This window comes from Topomyia yanbarensis, chromosome 1, assembly GCF_030247195.1.
Source record: "Topomyia yanbarensis strain Yona2022 chromosome 1, ASM3024719v1, whole genome shotgun sequence".
NCBI classification, from domain to species: Eukaryota; Metazoa; Arthropoda; class Insecta; order Diptera; family Culicidae; genus Topomyia; species Topomyia yanbarensis.
The window spans coordinates 204,147,275-204,167,648 of NC_080670.1; the positions used below are offsets into that span (position 1 = coordinate 204,147,275).

A 20,374-nucleotide genomic window follows, 5' to 3' on the forward strand; every position below is an offset into this window, starting at 1 on the left:
ATTTCACCACATACCGTTGCCGTACTACACGATCCTGGTCGGATAGTCGGAAAGTTGAATCTAGGTGCAGCTAGGACGTCGACGTGCTAACAAAATTACTTTTGCAATAGTTTTGGCGATTATGTACTGAATCGATTTTTCCGCAGGGTGCAGAAGGTTGGAGCTTTTGGGAATAGGAAATGTTGAAATATTTTTTTCAGGCGAAAGCGAGCTTTGATTTCGTTGTTGCAGTCATATTGACGGGTATCTGCTGACAAGTTTATGCACCTTAATCACATTTTAATGTTATCTTTTTTGTGTTTGTTTGATTTGTATCTTCATCGTTTGTTTCCTCTATAAAGTAGAATATAATTATGATATTTAATAAGATCAATCACCGGTTATATCGACGAAACCCTGCCAGTCATGTATCAACAGATGTACTTCTTTCAATTTCTATTTACATTTTCACTTATGTCACCTTCGAGCGTAGGGGGATGCTGTTGCTTCAAGTAGTAATTGTCCTTTGACCGTCCTATCCACTTCATTGTATTGAGGTACAAGGCTCGGTCCAACTCCGCAGATTGCGTGTTTTACTCCACTCGTACATGAAAGAGAAAGTATTACATTATGAATAAACTTATAAATAAATAATAGCCACTCACTATGGTTCAAGGGACTTCAAACGGAAATGTGGTTTGGTTACTTTTGTGATATTCTTACTAAAGCGAATATTGCATAATTTAACTAATTTTCATTTCCGTTCAGCGAATCGAAACAGTTAATGGAAACTAATCCTTCTTCAAACTTGTGCCTGTTTCCTTTTCAAAATCTTCGATCGGTCCTTGACAGTGATTACGATCGGCTCAAGCACTAATGCGCGTCAAGCATTAGTTGATTGACAACCGAAATTACCGAGCATAAGTGCACGCATTTTTCCTCCATCCCAGTTTTAGGTCCGTGGGTATTGGATATGTACTGTCCTAAAAATGTTAAAAATAATTTAAATAAAATCGTAAGAAAACCCTTAAAATCAAGACATTTTTAGACATACGAAGGCTTTAGATTAATGAGTTGAGATTAATTGTTTTTTTTAACCGTCTTGAATCAGATACAAATCCAATATTACAAACGCCAACTTCCAACGCCACATACCAAACGTGTGGGGGCGTAAACTCTGTCAGGTCCGCAATAATGCCACCGCTTGAGATTCTGACCAAACAGCCTGGACTTACTTGACCAGAATTGGTCGCCGGAGGAGAGAGCATGCTGACTGCAATAAAAATTCCTGGCATTTTTGCTTTCCATTCACGTCTATCATCTGTTGCCGTGGGCACTGGTTGGGCGTTTCGTCGAGGTCGCTTTTCTGGTCTGATCGGCTGGTAATAAAAGCGTACGTCATCGCAACCTCGTGGGAGTAGGCGCAGAATGGTTACGCACTGATGGAGAAATTTCCATTGAAATGAAAACATATTTTCGGTGTTTGGAATAAAATTCGTTTGATGCTATAAATAAAGGTATCCAAAACTCAGAACCCACATAAAAGTCCATCAAAGATTCATAAATGACATATGTCTAACAATCACTGAGCAACCGCTTATTCCACTTCAGCAAATATTGCTAACTGTTCCCCTGGCATATCCATGTACAGGCAAGCTCCTCCCTTCGCAGAGTCGCCAAGCAGCACGTCATAAGCAGAAGTCAATACGCAAAAAAAAATCAGCGTCATGAGCAAAATAATTCGCATGAGAAATCATATTAAACCAAACGGAAAAACTCCACCCCCACGCTGTCACACGGTTGCACCAACGACACGACTAGACATTCAATGCAACATACCTTAGAAAAAGTGTCTCGAGCGATTTACCTCCAGTTACCAGTATATTGAGTCACCCCTCGATGCGCGCAACAAAATAATTTCTTCAGCAACACTTCTTTGTTTAGCTGATTTTCGGTTGCTGTGTAGCAACCATGTTTTGTTTGTTTCGGTTCAGCGAGTTTTGCTGGTATTAAATGAAAAAAAATTCCAACGGGGAGGAGGGTGTCGTCCTCGTAATGAGTATTTTCTTTGTGTTGAATCAAATAGAAGATAGATAATAATTATTGTTACATCTTGAACATCTCATTATGCCCTGTACCGTGCCTACCTGTTTAACCACGGATGGAACGTTTAAGCATTTTCCGCGGTACGACCTGCTTTCGGAACGGTGGCTCAAGGCAATATAGGTCGGCACTGGACTGCCGGTAGCAGTTTGTGATAAACAGGAACTGTCTCAGTACGAGATCTGCGAGCAGCATTTTACGACCGTACAGGACACGCAACCGGAAGACTGTTGGTACCAGTATGTAGATTGAGATTAATTTTACGAGTGAGTGATTGTTCCTTTTAATCGATTATAGCAACGGTGATTTACTGGAAGTTGGTAGCTGCCGGTTGTGCTTAAACTTTCATCCCAGTACCAATATGATTGCCATAGGCAATATGCTGGAGGGAAAGATTGTCCCTTCCATTGTGTTTGAAATATTGAACATTCACTTTAGGGACGATGATCTCCTGTTGATGATATGCGGCGAATGTATCGCTCGTGGCGAAATATTACATTCAATCTGGGCGGCGTTTCTTGCAGCTGAGAAAGATTTTACGAAGTTGTTAGCGACTGCACAAACCTCGGCACTGGAGATTCACAGTAAAATTGTTTTAGAACATCCGTCCGTAGATGCGTTCATTGAGGAAACAGAACTATGTAGTATCGTAGAAGCTGAGAACGAACAGTCGTTACAATTAACACTACCTCCAGATGAACCATTGCTTAGATCACCTTTCAAGAATACAGCAGTAATCGCACCTAAAACAATAACCAGATTTAGAAACTCGACGAAATCGGTTGCATTGAAAGCCGTCGTTGGTAGAAAGTGTTATATCTGCGTAACTGTTTTTGAAGACGCAAACGGGTTACTCCAACATTTGTCGGAAGTACATGCCACAAACGTGGGATACCATTGCAAAAAATGTTTTTCCAAGTTCCGTCAGGTTATCGCATATAACCGTCATCTGGGTCGACATGAAACAAAGGAACGACCGAACAAATGTAGCGTCTGTCAGCTTGGATTTTCTTCCCCAAATCAGGTGAAGGCCCATGAAAACAAAGTTCATGGAATTGAAAATAATGCCAAAATTCGTTCACCAGTGACGATATTCAAAAGCTGTAATATTTGTGATAAAACATTCAGGTGTAACTCTAAACTGAACTTTCACATACGAAGGGTACACAACAGCCAGGGGATTCCTACCTGTAACATATGCGACAAGACCTTCACAGCTAAGTCAAGTTTGGAACGACACATGCTTTTACACACGCAAGAAAAACCTTTCGTTTGCGACTTGTGTGACACCTACTTTAGTCGTTCGCTTGATGTTAAGAATCATGTAAGAATGGTGCACGAAGTTTAAATCCTCACGTTTGTGAGGAATGTAGTGAACAATTCAAAAACTATCACGGTCTTTGCAAACATCGTCAGATTGTTCATTTAAACAAATCTCTGCCAGCGGTACGGTTTAAGCCGTATCACTTGATCTGTAAGCTCTGTAAGCGACCTCACAGAAAATCTAGTGAACTGATTGAACATATTCGACAGGACCACTAATGAAACGTATCCATACGTACAGTGTCCGGTTTGTCCAAAAACCTTTTTGTCTACGCAACATCTGAGTTGCCATAAAGAGATTCATACGGACAAGTACACCTGTATGTACTGCGGCGCGCGCAATGCGACAATTCACCGGCTGCAAACCCACGTCGAAAATCATCACAATGAAGAGCGTAGGTATGACTGTCCCATCTGCAACAGTAAATTGTACAAATTGGCATCCGCCCTGCGAACGCACGTGCTCACCCATAGCCGCGGGAAGCAATACCGGTGTGATATATGTCGGAAAGATTTTATGCGAAAGGATCAGTTGAGCATACATCGCCGGTGAGAAAGAGTTTATAGTAGTTGGGTTGTTAATGAAAAGGAAGTTTTTTTTTGGTTGCAGGACCCATTCAGGTGAGAAACCATTTCAGTGTGAAATCTGTCAGAAACGATTCAGCGATGGTGCATCGTACTGCAAGCACAAGAAGCGCTGCATGCGGTTGTCTTTGAACAGTGATGTGTCTGTTTGAGGGGCGCTGAAGGCAGATCATGATCAAGAAGGATTCACAAAGGCTGTACTATTGATATTGTTTAAATTATATTGTCTATAAGGGATACCAAATTGTAGTATGTGTAGTCTTTAAGAATTTACATCACCACAGGATTGAAAATATATTCTTCTCACTTTTTAATTCGGACACTTGTGATATTTCATAAGTATACCACAGGGGTGAGAGGGCGGACAACGATGACCGGGGAAAGTAGAAGATAAAACTTGCAGCTTTGTGGCATCTGGAAGATAAACATCAATTAAATTCTCGAACTGTCTGACACAAGGGGCGTGACACTTCCAATAAATTATAAAATATTATACAAATATAATCTTGTAGAATTATAGAGCAACATTGTAATTTTATTGACACCTTATAAACATATAAGAAACCAGGAACTTTCGAATTTGCTTTCGAATTTATTCTCAGTGTGCGGCGAATTTCTGGGTATTTTTTCATTGTTGACATTGTCAAAATGCATTCCAGTGAAAATTAAAAAAAAATTAAATTTTAAACGTTCGCGGTGCAAAAGTATCGGACGTCTTTGTAACTATGCCACAAGTTAAGAATCCGAAACCGACCTAATTACTTACACCGTAAAAGTATAACTACTTATGGAGCAGCCGGAGCAGCAGATAGGCCAACATAATGATACTACTGATCTTCAAACCACATATTTTCGCTCTTCTAGAACGTTGAACTAACATCTCGAGGTTCATGGAGAAGAAATTTTATCCACGGAATCATATCCGGAAGGTATGTACCTGGCTTCGGTCCGCTGCGATCGGCAAATGTTCCTGTGAGATTGTTAAGGTGAGTGCGACAACGTCGGTAAAATGGAAGCATGAAGTGTCAAATGGTGTTAACATTCACAGCTACAGTACGGACAATTTGTTGCCGATATTCCAGCCTGTTCCTACCAGGATTCGAATAATAAAGATATTGATTATGTCTGAAGCGCTCCGACTGAAAGATACATGATGCTTTTCAATGGACACCAACATATATTACAAAACAATCGCTATGTTGCGCCTGATCTCAAAGATTCCAGCGGATAGATTTGTGTTCGGTTCAGCAGATAGGTTTGTATACATAGTGTATATATCATTATGATCACTACCATTAAATAGAGTTTGAAAGAGTCGCAAAAGGCTGTTTTTTGATTAGTTTATTGCAGCTCTTCTTTAACCCATTATAACCCAGCTATGTTAAAACTTTTGGTAATTTATAAAATACTTCGTGAGCTCTCATATTATGCCGAATTAAGTATGGGAAAAATAAAATAACCACTTTGGACCGTTTCGTTGCGAAAAAAACTAACGTATGAAATTTCATACGCTGGGCTGATAGGGTATCAAAAAATCATTACAGAGAAAATTCGGCTAAAATCTTTATACTCAGCATAAAATCGAATAATATCTTCAACCTTGCGAGATCATTCATTTAGCAGCTTTTTTGAATGATTTTAACACTACTCTCCTCTCTCGTGCCGTTTCGTCTCATGATTGGTTCGTTGCATCAAACCATCTTTCTCTCAAACTTAGTAATTATTTTAAAAAAAGAACATTTTCTTACGAGAATTTACATAAAAAATATTCCGGGTAGAACCAGGTATGATTTGCTACGTATTAAGCATTTGTTAGCCTTAAATGTACTGATTCAACTTTAAAATCAGCGAGAAAATTGTAAATCTCCTCCTAATCCTAAAGAGGAAATAATTTTGCCTTGGGAAAAAAGATATCGGTTCAGCCTAGCGTATGAAATTTCATACGTTGAACTACCAGCAGAATGTTTGCAATTGTTTCACCAATTTCTTCCATTTTTTCGCACTGAGCCACATCTTTCACTTCTCTTATGGCCATTCGTTCACAATCCGAAACAAGAACTAGTGATTTAGAAGAGAAAATTAATAATATGTATTGTTCACATTTTGGTTTGAATTTTATCCAACTTTGACATTCGAAAACACAATGGAATTTAATAAAAAATGATTATTGAGCATACACATTATAAACTATAGGGTATTAGTTAACATTCACAGAAGACCAGAAGTTTGAAAACGGCTTTATTGTATAACAAGTATGATCCAGAAATGTGTTGTTTTTGCGTATGAAATTTCATACGCTAGGACATAATGGGTTAAAAGAATACAACATATCGAAATGTCCAGGAAAATAAAAATATATTTAGCTTAAACCTGTCCGAAAAAACGTTAACGTTATCCCTATCGCCTCGGGCCATGAGTTCAATGCGAACGTCAGCGCTTAAATCCGAACAGATCGCGATGATGTGCATGTGATGATTCCTAGTAATCGATCGGCTCCATCTCCTGATAAAGCTTCATTTGTATAACTCTAGAGGATGAAGTTCTAATAAAAATTCGCTTTCTACTGCTGATGATTGGAAGTGATCAACATTTAACATAATGCGGTGCTTGTTGAATAGTTTTCGAAGTTAGGGCAGCGCTCTAGTCGTATCATCGCCCCCCGGGTCAAGCAACATAGAAACTTGTAGAACAATCGAAAAATCTGTAAAGTAGTGAACATAGATTTTGAAATTGTAACTGAAGAGCGACGGCTTTTATTTCCTACCTGAAACATTGTTAGCGTCCCTGCGTCAAACTGGGGCGGTCACTGTACAAACTAAACTATCCAAAAACGGGAAACGAATCTGACATGTTTCCGTCCTAATCAATCAACTCTTTTTAATCTCAGTTAATTCAACCGGTCGATTCATTTCGTGGTTGGAAACCTTCATTGCGGTAAAAGTTTTACTGTTGCTTCTTCTCAAAACGCTCCGAGTTGTTCTGGAAGAGGAGTACGATCTAAAAGGGGCGGGCCAGCCCTCGGAAGACGACGATGGCGAATTTAATACGACAGTGTAGCGTCGTTGGTGTAGCGCTTGATTAGCACAATAATTTACCAATTATTCGCACATTCGGCGTAAAGGACGCTGCGCTCGTTGCTTGGAGCAGTATCTCATGCTCCGTTTTTTTTTTTCATACTCATGCTCCGTTTGGAATCCGTATTCTTCTTTTAAGACGAAAGCAATTAACGAAATGAAACCGTGCGTGCGTTAGCGTCAATCATAGTAAATAGCATGCGAAAAGAAGAACGCTGTTAGAGAAATTACCATGGGAGCAGTCATTTAAGGATCCTTTCCTAAAAACACAGGAGTGTTGATGTTTTTAAAACAATTCCATTATTGAAGATCTGTTGCTTATTGGAATGCCCTATTGATTTCGGCGCCTTCGTATGTGATCTGCCCGATATTTTCTTATCAACACCTGTCATGGTGTACCAAGGCCATTTCGCGACAGCATTGTTTGATAGGCTTTTACTTGCGTGAGGACTCCGAAAGACTGGATGCGAGCACACCAAAATTAACTGTGCTAGTGCGGTAGTGATAAAATTCATAATATGAGCTTTAGTCGTTTTTTCAGGATTTATAAAAGTATAGACCCTATTAACAATCGAGTCCTGGTAGATCGATTCGTCCAGTGTGTGTTCCTTTTTGTATCTTTTCGGACCAGCTTTCAGGAAATATAGGATTTTTCTAGAAGTAGCGATTACTACTGTAAGAGAAAAGAAAGTTATGTAACAACAGGAAACTAGATACAACGTACCAATAGGAACCGTAATTTTCTGAGCAGTTATTCCCTGTCGATGCCAAACTTCAGCCGGTATTTATCTGGCAGGTCGATTTATACCCATTTTTCCTATCAGCAAGTTGATTCCTGGAAACTAAAGAGACTATACTCTTTACTGGAAACTAATGAAATACACAGTCGAAAAGGATTATTAGGAATGGTAACCCGCTCAGAACGGCAACGAACTGTCGAACTCGTGCGGTAAAAATATAATTTTTAATTCTGTGCTGTCAACTCGCGTCAAACCGCGAACGATGAACAGCGAAGGAACAAACGGATTGTCGAAAAAAAAAAGATAATTACGTATAAATATGCAGGTACTTACCATTTCTTGTTGATGCGATTCCATTTTTTCATTGTTTTTAATTATACGCGTAACTAAGGCTACTATGGAAACGGTTGTTCGAATTTTTTTTCGAACTTTCAGCAATTCGAATACAGTTATAACCTTTATAGATAATTATAAACAAATATAAGGTGATATAAAAAATATAAAATCAGGTGAAATATTTTTATAAAAGAGTGTCACGCCCTCGGTCTGACATCACGTACCGGGACGCCAGGTTACCCTTATCAATCTCGCAGGTAATCGTTTAAAAATGGGCTCGACCTCCAGGGAGCTCTGTTTTTAATTTCCAACACTACAGCTTCAGATACCTACAGCCAGTTAATGCAGGCACAAATGTGAGGGCACTACGATCATCAGTAGGACTCTGATGCATGTTGGCAGAAATTTTTGAAGCTGTCCAACCCGGTCAAACCATTCGAAATTTGATTCGGACTCCTGAATAGAGTCAGTATAGATTCTAACTCAAATGCAACGACTGATTCCGAAACCGATTGAGTTGGAATCCATACTGATTCCATTCAAAATTCCGAACCGGTTCGGAATGGGTTTAACTAGGAAGATGTCAGAAAATTTCATCAGCAAAACCAGGTAGCAATTGTCATTAGTGGTGAAACCACTAGCATTTCTTTCAAAAGATTGGAGTGTTACTGGGGGGAGACGAACTTTATCGAAGAGAACGTTGTTCAGCAAACTGGTCCCGATCTGCGAATTATCCATGAGTCGTATCTTGATCGCTGAAAATAGTAGTAACATTAGCGCAATAATCAGACTATTATAACATATTTTAAAAATCAAGATTTGTATTGTTGTCGTGTATTTGTTTTTCCCTGCGTAACCAAGGGATGCAAGAGGTTATTTGGAAAAAATAACAACAGATTTTTCAGTGTTGGTAGTTTCATGCATTTTCTAACGAAAAGTCATATTTGACATTACCAGTTACCTGAGTCACTGAGGGGTAGTCAGATTTGCGATACAGTTTTGAAATTCCAGTGTCTAGTCGTGTCGTTGGTTGCACCCGAAAGAAAAAAATCACGTTTTTTCAACATGCACAGCACACCGCCGAAAGATTGACGCTTCAAACTTTCACCGCTCGACACGTCAAGAGCGTTAAGTCCATGAGCCGCATCATAATTTCGAAGCACTCACACACATGATTCGCCGGAGTCTTGAGACACGGAACTGATGAAAGTACGCGGAGTTTGGATTTTTGCTTGAAAGTTTCCGACGTAGGCAAAAGCATTTGCATCGGTTTCTGGATGGCTGTCAGTAGGTGACATTGTAAAATAACGCACTCAAGAGGAAAATGCACTATACGTTAACTAACTTTTCTATTCGGCTGAGTTCCCGAATAGAAATGTACAGTAACAAAACCATGATTTTCACTGTGACAGTACAGTAATTACACAATAATTTACAGTAAGTTTTAGTGTTATGCTACAATACAAAAACAATAAACTTTAACGTTTTTACAGTAAATTTCAATGTAAAATAGACTTTTCCAGTGAAAAAGGGGGGTGGTTATGTATCTTAACATTAAAAAAATCATTTTTTCTCCATACATTTTTTTCTCGAAAACAGTAAAATTTAATGTTAATGCACTGTATCATTTTTTTGCTGAACAGTGAAATTTATTGTTACATGAAATTTTATTGTAAATCTACCGTGAGAACTTGGCATCGAACAATGTTGAAACAATAATAACTATAATATTCATTGTTTTATGATTGTTTGTAGGGTAAATGCTATTGTAAAATTCTATCCGGGTTTTGCTTTAATCGGTTGAACCGTGGCCTACATTATTCGGTTACGTGACTGTCATTTTAATTGGACAGACCCGCCTTCGATAGTGTGATATATTTCATCGATGTTCAGTATTTCGATTGAGATGGAAACTTGACTTGAAATTTCACAGATGTTTCACGGACTCTCTTCCCATAATTGAACCATTTGTTTTATAGAGGTTCAACTATACCGCCACGTTGATCAAATTGTTTTAAAAATTGGCTTACAGGAGTGATGAAAACAACAGTTCACTGTAATAATGGGAAGGGTTGAAAATTCTGATTTTATGGGGACGCGTGGTATTTCATCATCCAAAAAAATATCGGTTGCTATTTCAACAAGATGTACCGTGTATAAATAATACTATGTTCACATTAGCACTGATATCACTTGATATACCGAGATGATATGGATATCACGTCAAAGTGTTCACATTTGTGCGAGATAATATCGTTTGACATTTCAATTGACAACTCAAGTGTCATTCATTTCAAACCGGGATGTATACAAAAATATTCTTACATGTGCAAGTTAATTGATAGACGTAGGTCCATTGTATGCTCTTTGAGTTACACAAAAATTGCGCGGGGTCTTTCGGCGCAGGAGATCCGCGTCCCGCAAATACCGTCGCCAAAAATCGCTCCATTCACGACCACCATCGCAGTACGGACGCCGATGGTACTAATCGGTGTGGCTTGAAAACGTCACCATACCCAAGCAAGAACAGCAAGGTAACCTAGAGCTTTCTGTAGGCAACGGAGACATCGAAACATTAATATGCAGACAAATATCGTGGCCGCCAGGCGAATAGTAAGTAAACCAGGAGCGTGAACGAGAATGAGGACTAGGAAGCAACGGCAGCGGTGGAAGCGGGTAAACCGTAGGAGCAGCGTGACAATCAAAATACGAGTTGCCCAAATAAATTAATGAAACGGTTAATAGAATAAAGAGACATCGGTATCCGGAATAAGATGGGGTTTCTTTGAAGATGAAACAAGTTCCCTTGACAACACTCAGTTCGCTGTCGTACGATTTCTCTTAGAAGTGTGAATGGGGATCTCAAGTTCTGAGCAGTAACGACAGTAGTTACAGGAAAACCCCGGAAAGTTATCTGAGTTGGTGTGTTATGAGTGCAAACTTTTGTTCTATCATTACATTTAAATTGTTCATTTTGTTTATTGTATTGTATTATCCGACTTAGAATCATAAAGAGGCTGTATATTGAACGGAACGAAGTTTTTCTGGAAATCCGATCTGTCAGCTGTTCGACGAAATTAAGCAGACCGAATTCAAAGAAACCTAGTCTGCATACTTGCGCTAGTATGTGCGGGCTGTCGATATCAGACTTTCGCTGCAAATAGAACTACTTTTGCAACTTTTCTTAGAGCATACCAAACAAATTTCCGCTGAATACTTGCGATACGGACTTCTTAGTTTTTGTAATATGAAATGAGATCACGACACATTTTCCGTTCCTCAATGTCTTTCGGTTTTCAATGCACCATTCCGAGAACATAGAGAATCATCATTGTAGTCGATAGCAGTTTAGACTTCCGCCAATAGTAAATGTTTTGTAATCATTTGTGAAAAGTAATATACAAGGTTCAAAGAATATCGAGGTAATACCATTGAAGCACAGCACGAACAGAATCTGCCCAAGATTGTACCTTGTGGTACACCAGAGCGTTTGGTGAAATTCGGAAACGAATTTCCGATTTTCACCTGCAGAAAGTTGAGGTGGATTTCAAGCCAGCAGCATAGTATCGCAGAAAATCCAAGTTTGGAATATTTTTAAAGGGCAATATCAGGATTAATGCGGTCGAATGAAACCTTTAAGTCAGTGTAGATGGCGTCCAGTTCAACTTTTCTTTAATATTATCGGTTCAAAACGTCGTAAACTCCATGAGGTTGGTGGTAATCGATCTACTTGAGATGAAACCATGCTACTCAGGAGCTATACACCTACAGTAGTTGAACAGTAGCGATTCGGTAATGATAATACCAAACAATTTCGAAACCGTGCAAATTGGTGTTATTCCGCGATAATTGCTGATGACACGTTTCTGCCCTTTCTTAAACACTTAGTTTCGCTGATTCCGTATTTCCGTGATGGTGAGAACATCCACAACAACCTGATACTGGAAGTTTCTAAAAACTACATGGTATCATCATCGATGTTCTGATGTTGGAAAATAGATTCGGGATGTTGAGCGAATAATCAGCATTTATAAACAATGAATTGAATGATTTCTAATCCATTGTATTTAGTATTTACAAACGAGAACTTAGTTGGATAACAACGACGTAGCTCTTGTCGTTCTTCGAATATATGATGCGTATCGTTGTTGATTATATATCACTTATATTGAAAACTTGGTATTTAAAAGTCGATCCACAAGAATGGGCTACCTACGTTTTCTGTTAAACACCGAAGATGGACATTTGACTAGGGAAGCTTTGGATGTGTTCGGAAATATGGTGTTTTGTTAAACATTAAAACCCGACTTATATTGCCAAACATACGCATAGTTAACGTCATAGCAGTTCAATATAGATGACCAGGCGGTTGCTTCCAGTTCACGTAGGAGAAAATTTGGGTTTATTTGAGTTCAACGACTGGGTGTTATTGAAACACTAGGGAGATTTAGTAGGTCGAAAACAACGGTAGGATGGTGCTTATCCAATGGTACTAACGGTTAGTCGAATTCTTCCAAGACAGTATAAGACGTCACTTCGTGAACGAATACCAGATCAAGTACGCGCCCTTTGAAATTCTGGATGGTGTTGACCTACTGTACGCTGCTATGAGCCATTCCATCTAGTAATAGTCCCTGTGCGACTACTTCGCTTCTCACACGGCAGATAAAATGAGCAAATGAAATTTTTCGTTGCTACATACGTAGGACGATCTTTTCCGATACGTTGAGATATTTCCTGAGCATATAAACTAGAATCCAATGAACGTTTGACAACGACCTACTCTCGAACATTCTGGTATCAGAAGTGAATGCTATACGTTTCTAGCTGGATAGTCGGTTCACAAAATTGGAATGCATACACTCGGGAGAAACGTCAATCATCACGGAGCCATTCAGTGCAGAAGGTTGGTCACTTGTTTGATCATTTGTCGCTGTGCGCTAGAAGTTAAGGGAAACGAGCATTTCACTTTTTTCTGAAAATTATGGATACATAAATACTTAGATGGAATGGGGTCTTTTCCAACGCTGATCGAGAGTTATGAGCAGCAGTGTCGTAGTCATCTTTTATCAGATCAACATCGGCGTTTTTGAAAACGCCAGTCGATTATCAATGAATTCCTGGAAATAAACACAGTCTGGCCATGCTTCAGCGCTCAAGGCAGCATTACGTGTATCGATACCTACGAAAATAAATGGCATTATTGAAACCTGATCTTAAAAAATCGTTACCCCTCTAATGCCCAAATTATTGTTTTGCTTGAAAAAAACTTCTGCTATAGTCTTCGAGGTGAGAATGAAGAAAATAATATTAATAGTTCCTGTAAGTAATACATTTTTCATTCAAACCTTAAAATATGCAAGCCACTTAGAGGCGCTGTTCTGAAGTTGGGCGAATAAAAATCAAGAACTTTTTTTCTTCTAGTTAATTTGATATTAGCTAGGCTCATTTCGCTGTGTGGGCATCATTATCAGTGTAAGTTGCCTAATAAAATAATTTGAATTCATCAATTATGTATCATACATAATAGACGAAGTCAAATTATTTAGTTAGGCAAGTTGAAATTAAAAAAAAAAGTTTAAATTTAAAACAAAAATGATGAAATTTAGTAACTTCATCTATTACGCTCGAAAACCCAATAAGGTCAACGCTACAAAAAAGAATATTGCATTATTGCACATTGGAGAATGTATTACACAGTATTTGAAGCGCACAACTAGATACATAGCCATGTCAGAAAAAATTAAAAATAGATTCCGCTAACTAGCCCTAAACTTTCCTAAATATTATTGAATGATAAGGATATTGATTTTTTAATAGAATCATTCGCACAGAATTTTGTAAATATGCTTCTTTTTAGAAGACAATGCTAGTTCCGGTACAATTATTAATCAGTAACAGTCAGTATCAGTAACAGTGAGCGAAAAAAACAATGTTTTTTTTCGCTTAGCTGCCCAACACCGTCTTCAGGTGGGCAAAATATTTTTTCCAAAAAAGCTAAACTTTCGATTAATTCCACGAAACCAATTCACATCTATAGTGAAATACTATTAATAGGCTACTCAAAAATATTTGAAATTATAGAAATTTCCAAAAATAGTTAAAATTTGTTTAATGATTTTACCACTAAACACAAAATAGTTTTTTTGAGAATTACAGGGTTGAGGTTCAACTGAGAAAGCTTTAAAAAGCGGTTACCTCTGAAACCGAAGGTAGTTTTTTCCGCTACCCCTGTCACAATCATCATGAAAGTCAATCAATATATTTGGGGCATTGTTTAATGATGACTGTTCCAACCCAATAGAAAAAAACTGCATTTTTTGTTTTCAAAGTTGGTCACTTTTTGAGGTTTTATTATTTGAACCTCGATGTAAACTCTTTAATTCATATGTAATCACTTTGACCAGCTGCAGGTACATTGCAGCTGGTTCTGGGAGATCTTGTACACACATATACCGAAAAGCGCAGACCATAGCGACCGGAATATATAACATCAGCGGTCTTCGTAAACAGAAAAATGTGTCCAGTCTCATATTGGGCACTTTTGACAGTAGCTGGAAAATAAAAAAATGATTCTAGAGTCTGATTCTTCGGACTACAAATTTTTGGTTAATATTCCTGTTATGCGGCACAATGAACTATTCCACCTCGGTGATTTTTTAACAATTTAATCACATTGGAACTCCTTCGGATACATGTGAACACTTTACGACGGACGATTTCAGAATTCCGTTCACGGAAATGTCCCTGTCTTGCTACGCATTTAGCAAAGTGTTCTTGATCTCTGAATATTTGAAGACTTTTGGAAACATGTCGCCAAAACCATGTTGGGAAAATTTCAGAATCCGGATTTTAACAACAAACATTGTTGGTACTTTTGGCAGCAACTCACCAAATCGTAACAAATCGATGATCTGTATCGTAACCAAACACATTTCATGTTATCCGGGAACAGGTGAACCCTTCACAACCGAATACAATCAATTCGGATGGTTTGACATGGTTGGTTAGCGGTTAATATCTCGTCGTAAAACAGCCACCACAAACCGGCTAAATTTTTTGAATAATTTATCCACTTGTTTACTTATTTGAAGTTTGTTTTTGTCGTTTTTGTATCATTGCGAAAATAGGTCAGCGCTTGCCGTGATCTTCAGAATTTTTAAAATGACGTTAATAAATGAGTGCGTTCAATGTCGCTATCCGTGTTGCTAGTCGTTACTTTTGACAAATTGACTTGATTTCGTTCATGATATCCCGGATATCACGCAAACATGATGATATGAGATGACATTTAAAATGTATGGGATATCAAGTGATATGCTATGTAATATCACCGGATATCAAGATAATCCGCATATCACTTGATATCAGCGCTAATGTAAACATAGTATAAGCCTCTTTGTGGATAAATCTCGCGCACGTTGTAGATAATGATAGATTTTGTAAAAATCTGGTTCAAAACGCAATATGCAAAATAATAGGTCTGTTCCAGTACCAGGAGAAACTGGAAGCACTCCCGAGAAAATCGTTCCTGTACTCTCTTCTTCTCTTTTTTCTTCTTCTGGCAGCAAACCGGAGTAAAAAGGAGCAAACATTTTTTGCTCCCGTTTACTCCGGAGTGACTTCCGTATACTGGAACAAACCTAATGACTATTAAGAAGTGTATGTTTGTGAATTTGACGTACAATTATAGTTGCTGTCGAGGGAAACGTCACTTAAGAATAATTGTTATATTCTGTTCAATTTTGCATGAACTTGCATTTTTCAGGTAATTTTAGAAAATTTTATTAATTTCCGAACGAATCAAGTATTGCTAAAACAAACACAAATTACAACAAATCTATCCAATCTCAATCCAAATTTGCTCGAATTCTGCATATTCTATGTTCGAATCTTTCAAAAATTCTGCTAGCAAAATTAGTTTTTGTTTAAATTTCATCGAGCACTGAAACCACAGACTAACAGACATAACACTATGAGAGAATTTCCTTAAAAAATATCGATCTGGTAATTTTCCCAGAACACTAGCTCCACCTTTAATTCACGGTCCCCAACACTCATTTGCTGGTAGGTTACCCCTCAGGCTTGGGAACAATTTTTCACTAGTGGTCTATCCCCCATATGCTCGTTCATATGTAAGTGGCGCCATAATTTCAAAAGCGGCCACAGTCCCAACTACAAATCTCTACAAACATATTACGGCCTAAAAGCCAACTGTCAAAATCCACTTTGAATGGAAATTCCAGACAAACCGTTACTAGTCGAACACAGTTCACAACCGTTTATGAAAGTGAAAACTTTTCTCTTTCATTTAATACCAACATCTGTGATTGGCATGCGACGGTTTGTCCGAAATTTCCATTCAAAGTGGACTTTGACAGTTGGCTTTTAGGCCGTAATCATATGTTTATCGAGAAATATATTTAAAATGACCGTTAAAGTGGGCGGAGCATTATTTTTGAGTGTTATGTCTGTTAGTCTGTGCTGAAACTGTCAAAATTCAATTATTTTTTCAGCAATTCAATTATTTTTTCAGGATACATTTCTCGACAAACATATGATTACGGCTTAACAACCAACTGTCAAAATTCTCTTTGAAAGGAAATTCCGGATAGACCGTTAGCAGATGCTGGGAGTAAACAAAAGAGAGGTTTTCTTTTTCATTAACTGCTGTGAGCAGTGTTTGGGCAGTAACGGTTTGTCCGGAATTTCCTTTCAGAGTTTTGACAGTTTTAACCAATCTTTATCAATACGTTCAGAATTATAAATTATGAGCTCATTTCACCTACAAATCACGGCGTGTAGTTCCCCTCGGGTGTTATTGTTAATTAGTATATATTACATAAGAGAGACACACATTTTTCAGATTATTGAAAGAATTCAATTGGTCGAACGCACCGCTTTTTTGCAAAGCGCTCGAAAGGCGCGTTTCCAATTAACTATTGTAACATCTATTAGGACTATTTTAATTAGTTGGCTAGATATGTTTTGTGACCTTTTCACATGTTCGTCCTCATGTTTACACTGAAAATCAAAGTTACCTATTTTTTGGGTTAAATTTGCTCACTGGAAAGTTTATACATGGGCAACCCAAAATTAGGTAGAAATTTGAACATGGCGATTACCCATAATTTGAGTTGGTCGCTGTGAACTTCGTGTTGGGTAGGAATTGAATAATGACGTCTACTCAAATTCAAGTTCATCGCTTTGTACTTATATTTTGGGTAGTCCATTTCAAACAAAGTAGTAGGTAATGTTTTTGACAGCCATTGTTATTGTTGTGAATCAAATTGCATGAAGTGGCTCTGGAAAAGAATGGTAATTATAATGCATAATGCAATAATTTCAACTAAAATTAATGATTAATTTATTTCAGCCTAGAAACTTACACTCAGGCATACATACAGCGAATTTCACATGAATATCGTATAATTTTTAGCCACAAGCAGCACGTATGTAAATCATAAGATTATCTTATGAAACGGCATTTATTTGGTCAAATCGGTTTGCTATGATTTCATGTTCCATAAGGCATCTTTGAATTATCATAAGACAATATCATACATTTCTCTTATGTTTATGAGAATCATAAGATGCTCGTATGAAACTCGAACGACTGACATATGCAATAAATTGTAAAATGTAAAGGTAATCATACAAGTCGTATGTTTTCCATATTAATCTTATGAAATCATAGTTTTGTTACTTTTCTAGTCATCATAAGATGAATCTTATGAATTTCGCTATGCATTTTGCCTTAGCGTAGGATAAAGCAATTAGCGCTGGATCTAAAACATGAGTCGGTGAGTACTGAAACGTTGTTTATTTTTTGCTTGTGGGTTCATGTTGAGTTGCTCATAGTACTTAAATAGCGGCCACCGCATCATTCCGAAACCCGATCGGACCTCGAAAGACACATTGAACTCATGATGGGACGTTGATGATTCATATTTTTTGGAAATGTCTGAAATGCATATCGCTAGAGTTAAAATAGAATATAACTATTAGAGGGCAATGGCAGCGGCTAGCGGTGATTAAATATTTTCTCGTTCTTACATATGATGGGCCCATTAGATTGACATTTGTTGCCCCTGACACACGCAGGTTAAAGTAATTAGTAACAATAGCAGCTACAAAGCGATACAGTTTGGCAATTATATGCCAAATGTTCCAGGCTGCAACAATTCTAAGTCGAGTCTATTGATCAAAAGCAGGCAAAAACCTCAAGCGGTGTGAATTTAGTAAACGGGGTAATTCTAAAAGATGCGACGAAATGTTGAATGATAAAAGGTCGAATATAGCAAATGATTGAAAATAACAAAGGTTCCAATGTTACTAAAAGGTTTAATGAAACAAAAGTTTAAAATTTAAAAAACAGAATAATGTATTATCACCGTTATGACGTGTCACCTCGCCTAGTTTGGTGAGGTGAGATCGAAAAAGCGATCACCGCAGTCACTTAGGTGACTATAGTCACCCAAGGTGACAGAAGTCACCTGGCAGAGCGATTCCAATAATCATTTTGAGTGACGACGGTCACCGTAAGATGGGAAAAAGTGACTAAATGCACGAAAAAGAATTATCTATGTTTAATTCCACAAATTATTTCTTCACTTTTAATCAAGATAAAATTTTCATTTTAAATCAAGGAATTTATTAAACTAAAATGGATTTTTGGGTTGGATCAACCAAAATATCTATTACATTAATCTTACAGGTTTTGTTATCTGTGTTTTTCGAAGATCAACCAAATTATTGTTTATTTCAAATAAATCAGTGATTGAAGCATAAACATGCGTCTGATTGATTCCAAAAGTCTTCCTGTATTAGTTCGACAATCCTTGCTGGATTGAAACAAAGAGATAAAAGTTTGTTCTAACTAATAAGAACGTTGTTTACACGTGCGACAAACAATCGAATTCTGAAGCGATCGAAAGTAATTTGTTTTTGATGCGTTACATCGAAAACAAAATCCCAAAGAAAATATACTCTCCAGCGATTTGTTGGATTCAATAGCAACAAAGGTCAAGTTGGCATTACTGCCGGATTCGTTGAGTCGTTCGAAGTTGATATCAAGCGAGCATTTGACCGAGGAACTAACTGAGCAAAAGCATCCCGCGGAAGTAATGGTCTTACGCGAGTAGGCCGTCGCTATGCCGAAGGTTCTAAACATAACAAAATTCTTCAGTGGTAAGTTACTTATCATTTAGTCTTGCGCAATGAGTTGAGAACAATTTATTCATTTGAAGGTACAAGGAATGCTACGAAAAATCTGCTGTTGGATTTTTCGACGCATCAAAGAATAGAACAGAGACGATCGCATCCATAGAGTCTTGTTTGCTTTCAACTTCATTTTATAGAATAACTCTGCAGAAGACACAGTTCTAGTAGTACGAGATATTCGTCAGGCTACAGCGACAGTGGCGATGTTTTCTCACGCTTAAATAGTCCTTATAGATGCTACTGAAATTGGCCCAGAATAAGTGAATTCTGCAGATGAACAGGAGACACTCGATAGTGTCACGGAAAATATACCGATTGTTACTACTGAAGTTGATGCGAATGTACCAGGTGAAGGAGCGATGGTTGAAATTATATGCCCTGCAACAAATATAATTACATTTTGCAACAAAATTGGTGTTGACTCAACATTTCAAAACCATTATTTTGAACGTTTCTTATATTTAAAACAACGAAATGTACAATTTGAATTGATAAAATAGTTTTTTTTCATTTCAATGTTTGATATGTATTGATACAAATATTTGTATTGTTTAAAGCAACCAAACGGACTTATTGAAACAACAAATTTGTATTTTTGTTTCGATTATTGTTATGATGAGATCAATAAAACATTTTTTGATTCAATTTTTTTTTCATGTTTGACCCAATAAATTATTCAGAGTTATTTCAACAATTGTTTTATTTAAATTAACAAACATTTTTTATTGAACACTGAACAATTTGATAAATTTGTTGTTTTAACCCTCATTTTATTCGACTTTAATAATTATTTTTCTGCGCGTGCTCACCTAAAAAATGTAGGTGATTAGAACCAAAAAGTGTTGCGTTTTTTTCAGATATTTTTTTTGAATTTTCGGGTAACATTTCCTTTTGGATAATGGCAGTTGGGAAGTTTCTGAATGACGTAAATTGAAGATAGGCGTTTTTTTGAAATTCAAGAAGGCGGTTTATGGTTACAACCAAACACTTAAAACCACCGTTAATATAGGT

At 37.5% G+C, this 20,374-nt stretch overlaps 1 protein-coding gene across 2 annotated transcripts in view; it reads right to left on the minus strand.

Annotated features, from left to right (window-relative positions):
* LOC131688906 (uncharacterized) overlaps positions 1-20,374 on the minus strand; it is a 57,011-nt gene that overhangs the window by 11,905 nt on the left and 24,732 nt on the right. The window contains exon 3 of one of the 2 annotated variants that reach the window (XM_058973537.1): positions 12,638-13,322. The exons of the other annotated variant lie outside the window; for it this stretch is intronic. The gene's annotated coding sequence lies outside the window, so the exon portion shown is untranslated. The remainder of the gene's footprint in view (positions 1-12,637; positions 13,323-20,374) is intronic. 2 annotated transcript variants of the gene reach the window in all.